The following is a 14535-nucleotide window of genomic DNA, read 5'->3' on the forward strand; positions in this document are numbered from 1 at the left end:
TTTCGTCGCACCGACACAGATAGATCTTATGGCAAGATGGGGTAAGAAAGGGCCAGGAGTGTGAAGGAAGTAGCCCTGGCCTTAATTATAGTACAGCCCCAGCATTTGCGTTCTGTGAAAATGGGAAACTACGGAAAATCATCTTCAGGGCTGCCGACAGTGGAATTTGAACCCACTATCTCCCGATGCAAGCTGACAGCTACGCGACCACTCGGTCGGTGCACAAACAAACTTTTCTCCAGTCGCAATCTTTCTGAAAAGATGTCTCAGTAAGATTTAAATTCAGCAATAAGAAACGAAGTCCACCTCTGTGGTGTAGTGATTAGTGTGATTAGCTGCCACCCGCGGAGGCCCGGGTTCGAATTCCGGCTCTGGCACGAAATTTGAAAAGTGATACGAGGGTTAGACTGGAGTCCACTCAGACTCGGGAGGTCAACTGAGTAGAGGTGGGTTCGATTCCCACCTCAGCCATCCTGGAAGTGATTTTTCGTGGTTTCCCACATCTCCTCCAGGCAAATGTCGGGATGGTACCTAATTTAAGGCCATGGCCGCTTCCTTCCCTCTTCGTTGTCTTCCCATCCCCCACCAAGGCCCCTGTTTAGCACAGCAGGTGAGGCCATCTGGGCGAGGTACTGGTCATTCTCCCCAGTTGTATCCCCCGACCCAGAGTCTGAAGCTCCAGGACACTGCCCTTGAGGCGGTAGAGGTGTGATCTCTCGCTGAGTCCGAGGGAAAAACCGACCCTGGAGGGTACGGTAAGCAGATTAAGAAATAATAATAATAATAATAATAATATAATAATAATAATAATAATAATAATAATAATTTCTAGCCGAGTGCAGCCCTTGTAAGGCAGACCCTCCGATGAGGGTGGGCGGCATCTGCCATGTGTATGTAACTGATCCTTATATGGTCAAAAAATTAAACTTGTGGGAAACGAAGAGTCCAGCACCATAAGGCGCAGTTTATTTTTTCCTGTCACTAGACAGCCTTATTTTTACACCTTTCATTCTTTGTCTGGCTTGCCTCTCACGCTCCTTTACTTTCAGCAATCAGTTTTCTCGACATCATTGCAGTGACCATGTATTTTTCCCATCTTGCGCAGCACACCCGACTTTGTAACGTTACCTTTGTTATATGTAGCAATGGCATCATGGATTCTGGTCCAAATTACATTATTTGTTACATTGCATCTGAAAATCTACCCGATAAACAAGATTTATCCGTTACTATAACGGTGATGGTTACATTGTTTCCCAGTGTCAATCTACCTTATTCAACAGACACACAAATAATCGAATATAAGGAAAGATCTCCAAGGAACACAAACTTATGGGTGCTTTCTATTTAGTGTCTAGATGTGACAATGTCATTCTGTTTTTGAAGTCCATTGTCTCGCTTGACCTTTAGTGATATAGGTCATTTTGCAACATTCATTGCACAATACTGAATTCTCTATCACCTTCTACAGCAATGAAATGTGAATTATTTCGTTCACATTATCATCAATACACTGTTCCATGATCGAGTCCATTATTCTCCCAGGTAACCTATCCTCCTCAATTCGCTTCACGTGACCGCACGACCGAAGCCGGCTTATGCGTACAGCTTCCTTAGCCGAGTTCATGCATAACTTAATCTTTATCTCCTCATTCCGAGTACACTCTTTCCATTTCTATCTGGTTAGGGATTCTTCAACTCTATTCTCTTCTATCAGTTTTACAATACCTATTTTCCAAATCTCAAAATTTTCTCCATTGAAGTACTCTCTGAATTCTTTTTTCTTTTTGCTATGGGCTTTACGTCGCATGGCGACGATGGGATAGGAAAGGCCTAGGAGTTAGAAGGAAGCGGCCGTGGCCTTAATTAAGGTACAGCCCCAGCATTTGCCTCGTGTGAAAATGGGAAACCACGGAAAACCATTTTCAGGGCTGCCGATAGTGGGATTCGAACCTACTCTATCTCTGAATTCATTCCCTAATTCTTCTCTCCAACGATACCTGGGTATTTCCCCCTCCTTTACGTTATCGTAAACGATCTCTTGCGCTCTTATATCTTGAATCATTAGTTTGATAGATACTGGCATATGGTTTGCCTCTGCCCAATCCCTAATGCGTATAATTTGCAAACTATCCCTACAGCATACAACTAGGTCAATTGTACTGCCCCCATTTTCTACTATATAAGTTAGTTTTCCACTCTCATCTCCGAACCACCACCCATTCAATATATAAAGCTCCTCTACAGCGCATAATTGTAGTAGTTTTCCTCCATTTCTGTTACATTCTTTATCCTTCTATTAACTGCTAATACCCCGTCCTCAATTTGACTGTAAACTGGCCAAATGCACTCTTTCCATTGTTCCCACCTTTTCGTACGTTACTTTCATGTCTGCTTGTATTGGAGAGATAGTGGGTTCGAACTCCACTGTCGGCAATTCTGGTGATGGTTTTCTGTGATTTCCCTCTTTCATACGAGGCAAATGCTGGGGCTGTATCTCCCTTACTTCCCTCTCGTAGCCGTTTCCTCTCCCATCGCTGCCATAAGACTTATCTGTGTCGGTGCAACGTTAAGCAAATTCTAAAAATGATACAAACAAACTGAGGAAGATCCGAGATGCGCAGAAGTGCGCTGGTGAAGGTTATGTTGAGTTCTACCGGACTGTATTAACTGTGCAAACAATTCACTTCAGTGAAATTCTATGGACACATAGCACGTTAGCCAAGAAAACTTTCCTTATCATCAACGGTACCCGATAAACCAAAGTTCACTGGCTAGAAGACAATATTGACCTACTAACAACTATACGGACCACGTATTCAAAGAAAATGAATTCATATAAGTTCACACTCAAGAAACTCAAAATCGCGTGACACAAGAAAGACGGCAGACTCATAGCTGCGGGATGAGGAAATTTCGGGAAGACAAGGAAAAAAAATATTTTTTTTTCTTATACAAGCTGCCTTTACGTCGCACCGACACAGACAAATCTTTGGCGACGATGGGACAGGAAAAGGCTAGGAGTGCGAAGGAAGCGGCCATGGCCTTAATTAAGGTTCAGCCCAGTCACTACCTGGTGTGAAGAAGAACTAAAGAATGAATCTACGAGGCCCTTGGAGGGCCAAATGAATAATAATAATAATAATAATAATAATAATAATAATAATAATAATAATAATAATAATAATACCGGGCGAGTTGGCCGTGCGCGTAGAGGCGCGCGGCTGTGAGCTTGCATCCGGGAGATAGTAGGTTCGAATCCCACTATCGGCAGTCTTGAAAATGATTTTCCGTAGTTTCCCATTTTCACACCAGGCAAATGCTGGGGCTGTACCTTAATTAAGGCCACGGTCGCTTCCTTCCAACTCCTAAGCCTTTCCTATCCCATCGTCGCCATAAGACCTATCTGTGTCGGCGCGACGTAAAGCCCCTAGCAAAATAATAATAATAATAATAATAATAATAATAATAATAATAATAATAATAATAATAATAATAATAATAATAATCGTCGAGCTAAGTGACTCAGACGGTTGAGGTGCTGATCTTCTGATCCCAACTAGGGAGGTTCGAACCTTGCTCAGTCCGGTGGTAGTTGAAGGGGCTCAAATACGCCAACCTCGTGTCGGTAGATTTGCTGGCACCTCAAAGAAATCCTGCGGACTAAATTTCTGCACTTCGGTGCCCCCGAAAACAGTAAAATCAAATAGTGGGACGTAAAACCAAAAACATTATTATTATTATTATTATTATTATTATTATTATTATTATTATTATTATTATTATTATTATTATTATTATTATTCAGATGACCGCCAGCTGTAAGACACTGCCTGCACGGTTGCTAGGTAACATTGTCTGACCATCCATCCATACCTTACATCACAGCCTGCACGGTTGCTAGGTAGCATTGTCTGACCATCCATCCACACCTTACATCACAGCCTGCAGGGTTGCTAGGTAGCATTGTCTGACCATCCATCCATACCTTACATCACAGCCTGCACGGTTGCTAGGTAGCATTGTCTGACCATCCATCCATACCTTACATCACAGCCTGCACGGTTGCTAGGTAACATTGTCTGGCAATTCCGCAAGCAGTTCATGTTAACGGGGGAAGGGAAACTATCTTCAATCCACCTTGATGCGGAAAATGTAGTTCTTTCGATTTGAGGCCCGCAGGTAACTCGTGATGATGAAGAGGGCACATACATCCAGTCCCCATGCCAGGGGAATTGACCAATTATGGTTACAATTCCCGACACTGCCGGGAATCGAACCCTGGAACCCTGTGACCAAAGACCAGCACGCTAACCATTTAGCCATGGAACCGGACAGCGAACACGATCATACCGTGGGTTTCAGTTGGTGTCGCTGTGATTCTGTCAAGTCGGTGGTCCATGTTGAAATCCCTCCCAGGGCGAAGATGTTTTCAGGTTGATCTTAAGCCCTGTGGATGTTTAGCAACTCCATCTGAGTTCATGAGCAACACTGCAAGTGTGTGACTTGTCGACTGTGAAGTGGAATGGATCCTCGTAGCGAGTTTTAATGCTGACAATAGCCCGTACAGTACTCGGAAAACGGAAAATTAAGCAATTTCCTCAATTGTGCCGAAAGATGAAGGGTTATGGGGTCCGAAAAGGTTTCAAAATGTGAATTCGTGATAGTTCTATCAAACGAAAAAAAAAATTTCGAAAATGACTTCCGGCCTCAATGCAGTTCCGGAAAAACAGCCTAAATTCGATTGTTTCCTTATTCGTTTCCTTGTTTATTCAAATCCTAGCCAAATTAAGTCATTTTCACAATTCTTTCTGTAATGAGTTTCTTAGTTCAATACCCTCAAGGCATTTTTTTTAAATTTTTATTTTTTGAAATATTTCCACACTGAATGTAGTTATAAGGGCTTAAATGAAACTCTGCAATGACTCACATTAGCGCTCGTAATGATAGAAAAAAAGGGCAAACTGCTAATCTAATCAACCGCATAACGATGATTTACAAAAGGATTGTGATTTTTTAGGAATAAATAAAGAATATATTCTCATATTTTATTTTATTCATCTAAAATTCGTAGCTCATATCCCTATGATGTTTTCAACATTGAGTTGCTTGCCTCAAGGGGTAGAACTGCCGAGTTACTGAATGACGTGATGACAGTAGGAAGGGAGAAGGTGAAACCCGGTACCGACATATAGCCTCTCCAGTTTCAGTTATACTGTATCTTCGTCTTCATTTACTAGCACTGTTCACACATCTGTGGGGTCGCCGGTGTGAATTGCGTAGCGCATGTGGATTTGGCCCTGTTTTACGACCGGATGCCCTTCCTGACGCCAACCCCATATGGGGGGGATGAAATCACTATTGCCAGACGAATTAATCAGAAGCGATTAAAATCCCCGACCCGGCCGAGAATCGAACTCGGGGTCCTCTGAAACAAAGGCCAGTACGCTGACCATTCAGCCAACGAACTCAGTTAAACTGTATATGATCATATAATGATTAAGACCGAGGCTGAGCAAGGCAATATTACTGGACCTCAATTTTTCTTATAAAAAAGAATCTATGAATGAAAAACTGGAAATATACAATTTCTGTTCAAGGCTTAACGTCCCCATTCGACGGACGAATCACGCCATCAACAGCATCATATGCCTTCGCTCCATATGATGACTGCAGCGAGGTTTGGAATTTAATCCAGGCTTTTGGCACACAATCTAGTGATCAGAAACTGTATACCACCACCTCTCCTAGCCTCCCAGCCAACATTCTGGTGGTGAATTCTTTTTCACCAACGGGACTTGAACCGCGTAACCACGACCATATAGACTTGATGCTTTAACGATCGTGGCCACCAAGCGATCGCTGCTCACCCCGAAGGACTGCAGATTACGAGGTATCGTGTGGTCAGCACGACGAATCCTCTCCGCCGTTATTCTTGGCTGTCTACACCTGGGCCGCCATCCGTAGGCTGAGTGAACCTCGAACCCATCAGGTCCAGGTAAAAATCCCTGACCTGGCCGGGAACCGAACCCCGGGCGTCCCGGTAAGAGACAGCCACGCTACCCCTACACCACGGGGCCGGTTTACCTAGCTGTTAATTTAAGGAAATATCTTCTTTGGGGTAATCATATCAATGAGATTGTTAACAAATTTACAGATCTTTTATATGGTTATGAGAGTATTTATGGGTTGTAGTAAGAATGTAAAGGAGAGTGCGTATAAGTCTCAGGTAAGACCCCAAGTAGAGTATGGGACCATGACCAGTACTACTTGATACGAGAACTAGAGAACATCCAAAGAAAAGCAGCTCGATTTGTTCTGGGTGATTTCTGACAAAAGAGTAGTGTTACTAAAATGTTGTAAACTTTGGGCTGGGAAGACTTGGGAGTAAAGAGACTAGCTGCTCGACTAAGTGGCATGTTCCGAGCTCTCAGTGGAGAGATGGCGTGGAATGTCATTGGTATACGGATGAGATTGAGTGAAGTGTTTAGAAGCACAAAATATCATAATATGATGATAAATTTGGAATTCGAGATGACAAACTGGGGCGAATATTCATTTATAGGAAGAGGCATGAGGGATTGGAATAATTTACCAAGTGAAATGTTGGATACATTTTCAATCTTTTTGAAATCATTGAAGAAAAGTCTAGGCACATCAGTGACAGCTATGGAACATCAGTATTTTAACACTTTAGAATCTGTCTCACGACGTAGCACGTGTTAGAAGTACATCGTATTCGTCCTGTATTTCTCAGTCTTTTGTTGCCAACAGCAGTAAATACCAGAACTACTTGACTCATACGCGGACCATGACCTATGTATTCATAATGCATTATGTCAAGACGTTTCTCCTTTCCTTTGTACGATAAGAGAATATCAGATTTAGGTTAGTGAGTCAGGAGACCATAAAGGAAATTTCTTAAGGACCGATCACAAGAGCTGACGGAACATTTTTACTTGTTGCGTCGTCTGGTGTTATCGTGTATAAGAAAGAAATTATTTACATATTGCTGTTGTTTGCGTTATCAGTTCATAGAATGGTTTGATGCAGCTCACCATGTCACCCTATCCTGTGCTAATTTTTCGTTTCTACGTAAATATTAATCCTGAATCTGTTTGTTATATTCATACTTTGGTCCACCCCTATCGTTCTTACTGCCTAAACTTCTCTCAAAAACCAGCCGAACCAGTCCTTGGTGTCTTAAGATATGTTCTATAATTCTATATCTTCTCGTTAAATTTAGCCAAATCGATCTCTTCTCACCAGTTCTATTCAGTATCTCTTCAATCGTGATTCGATCTATCCATCTCGCCTTCAGCATTCTTCTGTAACACCACATTTCAGAAGCTTCTATTCTCTTTCTTTCTGAGCTCGTTATCGTCCATGTTTGACTTCCATACAATGCCACGCTCCAGACAAAAGCATTCAAAAGTATATTTCTAATTCCTACATCAATGTTCGAAGTGTGCAAATTTCTTTTCGTAAGAAAGACCTTCCTTTCTTCTGATAGTCTGCAATTTATGTCTTCCTTCTTCTGCCGTCATTAGTTATTTTACTCGATAGCTGCAGTCGCTTAACTACGGCCAGTATCCAGTATTCGGGAGATAGTTGGTTCGAACCCCACTATCGGCAGCCCTGAAGATGGTTTTCCGTGGTTTCCCATTTTCACACCAGGAAAATGCCGGGGCTGTACCTTAACTAAGGCCACGGCCGCTTCCTTCTCACTCCTAGCCCTTTCCTGTCCCATCGTCTCCATAAGACCTATCTGTGTCGGTGCGACGTAAAGCAACTAGCAAAAAACAAAAAAGAGTTATTTTACTACCCAAGTAACAATATTTTTCGACTTCCTTTAAGACTTCATTTCCTAATGTAATATTTGCTGCATCACCCGACTTCAACTGCACTCCATTACTTTTGTTTTGGACTTATTTTTCATCTTGTACTCCTCACCCAAGACTGTATCCGTAACATTGAGCAATTTCTCCAGATCTTCTGCAGTCTCAGACAAAATAACAATATCATCGGCAAATCTCAGGGTTTTGATTTCCCCTTCTTTTATTGTTATTCCCTTTCCAAATCCCCCTTTGATTTCTTTTACCGCCTGTTCTATACAAACATTGGAAAGGAGGGGGACAAACTGCAGCCTTGCCTTACTCCTTTCTGTATTGCTGCTTCTTTTGTAAAGCCCGTGATCCTTATCACTACAGGCCGATTTTTATACAGATTGTCGATAATTCTTCGTTCTCGGTATCTTATTCTGATCACCTTCGGAATCTCAAGTTGCCTGGTCCAATCAACATTATCGAAAACCTTTTCTAGATCCTACGAACGCCATGTATGTAGGCTTGTCTTTCTTAATTCGGTCTCTAGGATCAGATTTAAAGTCAGGATTACTTCATGCGTTCCTACATTTCAAACCAAATTGATATAATAATAATAATAATAAAAATAATAATAATAATAATAATAATAATAATGGTCTTAAGCCCCACTAACCTCTTTTTGGCAGTTTTACGAGTAGCTGGGGTGCCGGAATTTTGTCCCGCAGGTTTTCTTTTACGTGCCAGTATATCTGACGTATTTGGCCACCTTCAAATACCACCGGACTGAACCAGGGTCGATCTTGCCAAGTAGGGTGAGAAAGCCTGCGCGTGATTCACTAGGACTAATAGTTTAGGCATTGTATTCATTTTTAAGGTGTTGACGTTTTACTTCCATGAGCGGCCCCCTTAAGATACGAATACAATGTGACAGTAAGCAGCCTGTATGTTAACCAAAGATTCCAGCTGTTCGCTTGCCTAATTTGAGCACGGCCGGTCAAGTAGTTCTTATGTGAAAGAAACAAAGACAAAGTCAGCAAGCAAAAACACGAAAAAAATAATCTCGAAAACCATTAGAGGCACAAAGAAAATTCAAATTTTTTTCTGGGAAGATTTTAAACACACTCGCTGACTTCATTGTTCAACAGAACTAACAATTTCGGCAGTGTATTGAATTTTAAGGGGCTCAGGCGTACACTTTCCTGTGACTTGCTCCCCATTTTCTATCAATACGTGCCCCGTTTATAAGATAGCGAGACAGCAGGTGCCAGCTGTACAGTACACCGCACGTAAGCTTTTACATAGGGCCTGGATTTTTTAAAATGCATATTTAGAACCTAAGTGCATAACAGATATATTTTTCTCTTATGTTGTGATCGATTATCTAAAATTTCTGAACGAAATGAAAAGTCTAATGAACTCTATATGTTGTACATCCAATGGCAACACGAGAAGCCTTTCTCGATCAATATATAGCAAGATATAGGAGGTCAAATGGACTGTATCGCGATTGATCTGTCTAAAGCATTTAATAGGATGGATCACGGGAGACTACTGGCAAAAATGAGTGCAATTGGACTAGACAAAAGAGTGACTGAATGGGTGGCTCTGTTTCTAGAAAATAGATCTCAGAGAATTAGAGTAGGTGAAGCTTTATCTGACCCTGTAATAATTAAGAGGGGAATTCCTCAAGGCAGTATTATCGGACCTTTATGTTTTCTTATATATATAAATGATATGAGTAAAGGAGTGGAATCGGAGGTAAGGCTTTTTGCGGATGATGTTATTCTCTATAGAGTGATAAATAAGTTACAAGATTGTGAGCAACTGCAACGTGACCTCGAAAATGTTGTGAGATGGACAGCAGGCAATGGTATGTTGATAAACGGGGTTAAAAGTCAGGTTGTGAGTTTGACAAATAGGAAAAGTCCTCTCAGTTTTAATTACTGCGTTGATGGGGTGAAAGTTCCTTTTGGGGATCATTGTAAGTATCTAGGTGTTAATATAAGGAAAGATCTTCATTGGGGTAATCACATAAATGGGATTGTCAATAAAGGGTACAGATCTCTGCACATGGTTATGAGGGTGTTTAGGGGTTGTAGTAAGGATGTAAAGGAGAGGGCATATACGTCTCTGGTAAGACCCCAACTAGAGTATGGTTCCAGTGTATGGGACCCTCACCAGGATTACCTGATTCAAGAACTGGAAAAAATCCAAAGAAAAGCAGCTCGATTTGTTCTGGGTGATTTCCGACAAAAGAGTAGCGTTAAAAAAATGTTGCAAAGTTTGGGTTGGGAAGAACTGAGAGAAAGAAGAAGAGCTGCTCGACTAAGTGGTATGTTCCGAGCTGTCAGCGGAGAGATGGCGTGGAATGACATTAGTAGACGAATAAGTTTGAGTAGCGTTTATAAAAGTAGGAAAGATCACAATATGAAGATAAAGTTGGAATTCAAGAGGACAAACTGGGGCAAATATTCATTTATAGGAAGGGGAGTTAAGGATTGGAATAACTTACCAAGGGACTCGTTCAATAAATTTCCAATTTCTTTGAAATCATTTAGGAAAAGGCTAGGAAAGCAACAGATAGGGAATCTGCCACCTGAGCGACTGCCCTAAATGCAGATCAGTATTCATTCATTCATCCATTCATTCAATGAAAGTGTTTTCAGTGTCGCAATACAAGCAGGTAGTCGGATAGACCCTTTTCACAACAGCTGCAGTATTTCCGCCGGAACCTTTTCTCACAAGATGGGGAACTTGGTTATCCGCATTATCATTCTACCAGCAGAACTTTAATCAAGTAAAAGATGTACTTAAAAGTATTGATGATAGTCATAGCGAGTGTGTTTGTGAAGCAAAGTGCGCATTTGAATCTGAAACTGTATATAAAGATATCAGTTTCATTCATGTGAATTCTTCAACACTTTAGATGGCGATTAAGTGCCTAGAAACTCGCGAATCCCTTCAGTTAATTCAAAACACCGTTAGTTCTTTAAATGAGTGCCTACGACAGGGTTGTATTCCGGATCATTGGAGAACGTCTACTCTAACGCTCTTGTTCAAAGGGAAAGGGGATCCTTGTGATCCGGATGCTTAGGGGTATCGCCTTATGCCTATTGCTCACGGTAAAATGTTTCGTAAAATTTGCTGTACAATTAATTTTATAAAAATTTGGTGAAAACAAATTGTGTTGCTCACGGTAGAGTGATTTTATAAAATCCGTCGAAACATCAGGATGGCCATCTGTGAAGCTACTTTTGAACTAAGAGGTGTATGTGCTGCTATCTATCGATAAACTTTTAAACCAAGAATCAGCTGTTCAACTTACAGTACAATGTGTTTGAGAGTATGGCTCCGACAAACAAAGCAAAAGTTGCTGCTTTAGCTGCAATTATATGTTGTACAGTGGTAAAAAGGAAGAAAAGAAATGCTAGGAAATGCTGGACTCGGGATTGGATCAAAAGAAGAGAAAAAGGTAGAGGATTGCTGTCCTTGGTCGAAAATTAGTTGAGGTTAGAAGAGCAGTATTCATATAGGAATTCGGCGATTGTGTTTTCTGCCTCTCTTCTTGCATTTCTGCTGTGGTAGAGTGGCGTTTTAACTTCGTACAAACAAGGATATTTCTGGTATTTGTCCAGTAAAACACTAACAGCTTCCTTAATCCACCTGGGTCCTGCCATTTTAGAAAGAAGTGTTTGTTTACAATCGAGCTTCACAATCTTCTCACGACGTAGCGCCAGCATCATCGTGATGTCAGCTTCGCTGATTGCTTCGTTTCGTAAAATTAATTTTACGGAATAGAACGTGTCCTATTTTATGAAAAGTTTTATCAACGGTTTTATAAAACTTGAATTTGACCGTGAGCAACAGAAATTTCATAAAATTAAATTATTGTACAATAAATTTGACAGAAAATTTTACCGTGAGCAACAGGCATTAGAATGTACTCTTTTGAAACTATTAACCAAACTTATAACAGGAAGGCTAAAGACTCTAGTAGAAAAATTTCCTTCCTGAGGAGCAATTTGGCTTCAAGAAAGGTCCATCGACTATTCACACGCAATTCGGTGTTTACAAAATGATATTCAGAGGTGTTTGTGGACTACCGAGTAAAACTGATGGATAAATTAACACATTTATTGGGTGAGAACAACCCTTTAGTTCGTATAATTAACAACATTTTGGCAGAAAACAGACTTCAAATTAACGACTCTGTATCCATATCCATAGGAATTGATCAGACAATTGGTGTAATACAAGGGGATCCTTTGAGTCCTATGTTAAACATGATGTGATGAAAGCAATTAAGACGAATGGAGTACAAACTTACATCTATGCTGATGATATGGTCCTCGCTTCAGCTTCTAGAGATGCACTTCAGGAAGCCTTCGACAAGTTACTAGTTTGGGCTCGAATCAACGAACTGAATATAAATAAAAAGAAAACAGTAATGATGACATTCAAACGAGCTGGGAGACCATTACGTACGAGGGTGAAGAGCTGGAAACAGTAAACAAATTTAAATACCTACGCATAACGTTTCAAACTCACGGAACAACTTTCACTATCCATGTCAAGGAGAGGTTGTCGGCAGCGATTCTTCCTATTCACGATATTCAGCACCTGCAAAAATTATCTCTGAGAACTGCACTAGCGTTATTTCAGATGAAAGTAAAACCAATAATCACATATGGACTTCATTTAATATGGCAACATCTCACTAAATCAAATTTGAAAAATATCGAGAAGCTTAAGGCTACTTTTCTGAAAAGGGTGCTTTATGTTTCTAAGTGGACACCATCCAGACTGGTCTATGAATTATGTCGAGAACCGATGTTCTTGGAAGACCTGAGATTCAGCCTGTCACTACCTTCAACGACGCCTTATCACAAACTACTGCAAGAGCATTATCGAAAAAAAGCAGAGATTTGGAGTGACTTTTACTCTACTGACGCTATGCTCAGCAGAGAATGGTCAGTTTCCAACTACGAGTTACGTCATTTTGTTACCAGATTTGCGGTACGTGGTTTACAACATAAAGTTTGCCGCACAACCAAGTTTCATAGACCTCTCTCTTCGATAATACTTGTGATCGATACCATCTCGATAAGTGCCCGAAGAGGAAGTCTTTGAAAGAATTATGCGAGTAATTATTTTGTTGTAACATATGACCATTGGCTGCAATAAATTGTGTCTCTGGTGAAAGTGGAGAAAAAGTTAAGCAGAAACTCATTGCGGTGTTGGTCTCAACCCCAGGAATGAAGAAGATAAGTGGAATCACAGTCTTTAGTAGAATAATTTTCCGAGCAGTCAGTTGTCCAGTTACGGCCGTCGACGTAGAACGATCATTTTCAGCGTATAGATTAATTCTGTCCGACAACAGAAAGTCACTGACCGCTGAAACCATTGAAAAATAGTTGATAACCTATTGAAATACATCCTTTTGCAACTGTTTATCAATTTAACACTGAGTTAAAATTAAATAACGCGTATAACAAGATTATTTTGTTTTATTTTTAGTGCACATTTTCTTGCATATTTTCAACATTTTTAATGCATATGTGCATACATATTTTTGGAGTTTTTAGTGCATATGAATCCGGGCCCTAGTTATACATTAACAACCAAGTATCCCCAGCCCTATTCTCTTATTTTTAATGGCTCCATCACTGCTGCCGACTTGACTAGTTACATATTGAAATCATGAGACAAACCCATACAACAAACTAACCTCAATGTAAGTATCAATAATGGAGGTTTACCCAAGTCAATGATCAGTCAGGATATTCATAATTAAGTCGGTTTTCTAGCGTAATGAGGAAATAAGTATATAAATACTCTCTCTCTCTCGCCCTCACTCACTCACTCACTCACTCACTCACTCACTGATCTGCATTTAGGGCAGTCGCCCAGGTGGCAGATTCCCGATCTGTTGCTTTCCTAGCCTTTTCCTAAATGATTTCAAAGAAATTGGAAATTTATTGAACGTCTCCCTTGGTAAGTTATTCCAATCCCTAACTCCCCTTCCTATAAATGAATATTTGCCCCAATTTGTCCTCTTGAATTCCAACTTTATCTTCATATTGTGATCTTTCCTACTTTTATAAACGCCACTCAAACTTATTCGTCTACTAATGTCATTTCACGCCATCTCTCCGCTGACAGCTTGGAACATACCACTTAGTCGAGCAGCTCTTCTTCTTTCTCTCAATTCTTCCCAGCCCAAACATTGCAACATTTTTGTAACGCTACTCTTTTGACGGAAATCACCCAGAACAAATCGAGCTGCTTTTCTTTGGATTTTTTCCAGTTCTTGAATCAGGTAATCCTGGTGAGGGTCCAATGCACTGGAACCATACTCTAGTTGGGGTCTCACCAGAGACTTACATGCCCTCTCCTTTACATCCTTACTACAACCCCTAAACACCCTCATAACCATGTGCAGAGATCTGTAATCTTTATTTAAAATCCCATTTATGTTAATACCCCAATGAAGATCTTTCCTTATATTAACACCTAGATACTTACAATGATCCCCAAAAGGAACTTTCACCCCATCAACGCAGTAGTTAAAACTGAGAGTACTTTTCCTATTTGTGAAACTCACAACCTGACTTTTAACCCCGTTTATCAACATACCATTGCCTGCTGTCCATCTCACAACATTTTCGAGGTCACGTTGCAGTTGCTCACAATCTTGTAACTTATTTAT

Source organism: Anabrus simplex, chromosome X (assembly GCF_040414725.1).
Source record: "Anabrus simplex isolate iqAnaSimp1 chromosome X, ASM4041472v1, whole genome shotgun sequence".
Classification (NCBI taxonomy): domain Eukaryota; kingdom Metazoa; phylum Arthropoda; class Insecta; order Orthoptera; family Tettigoniidae; genus Anabrus; species Anabrus simplex.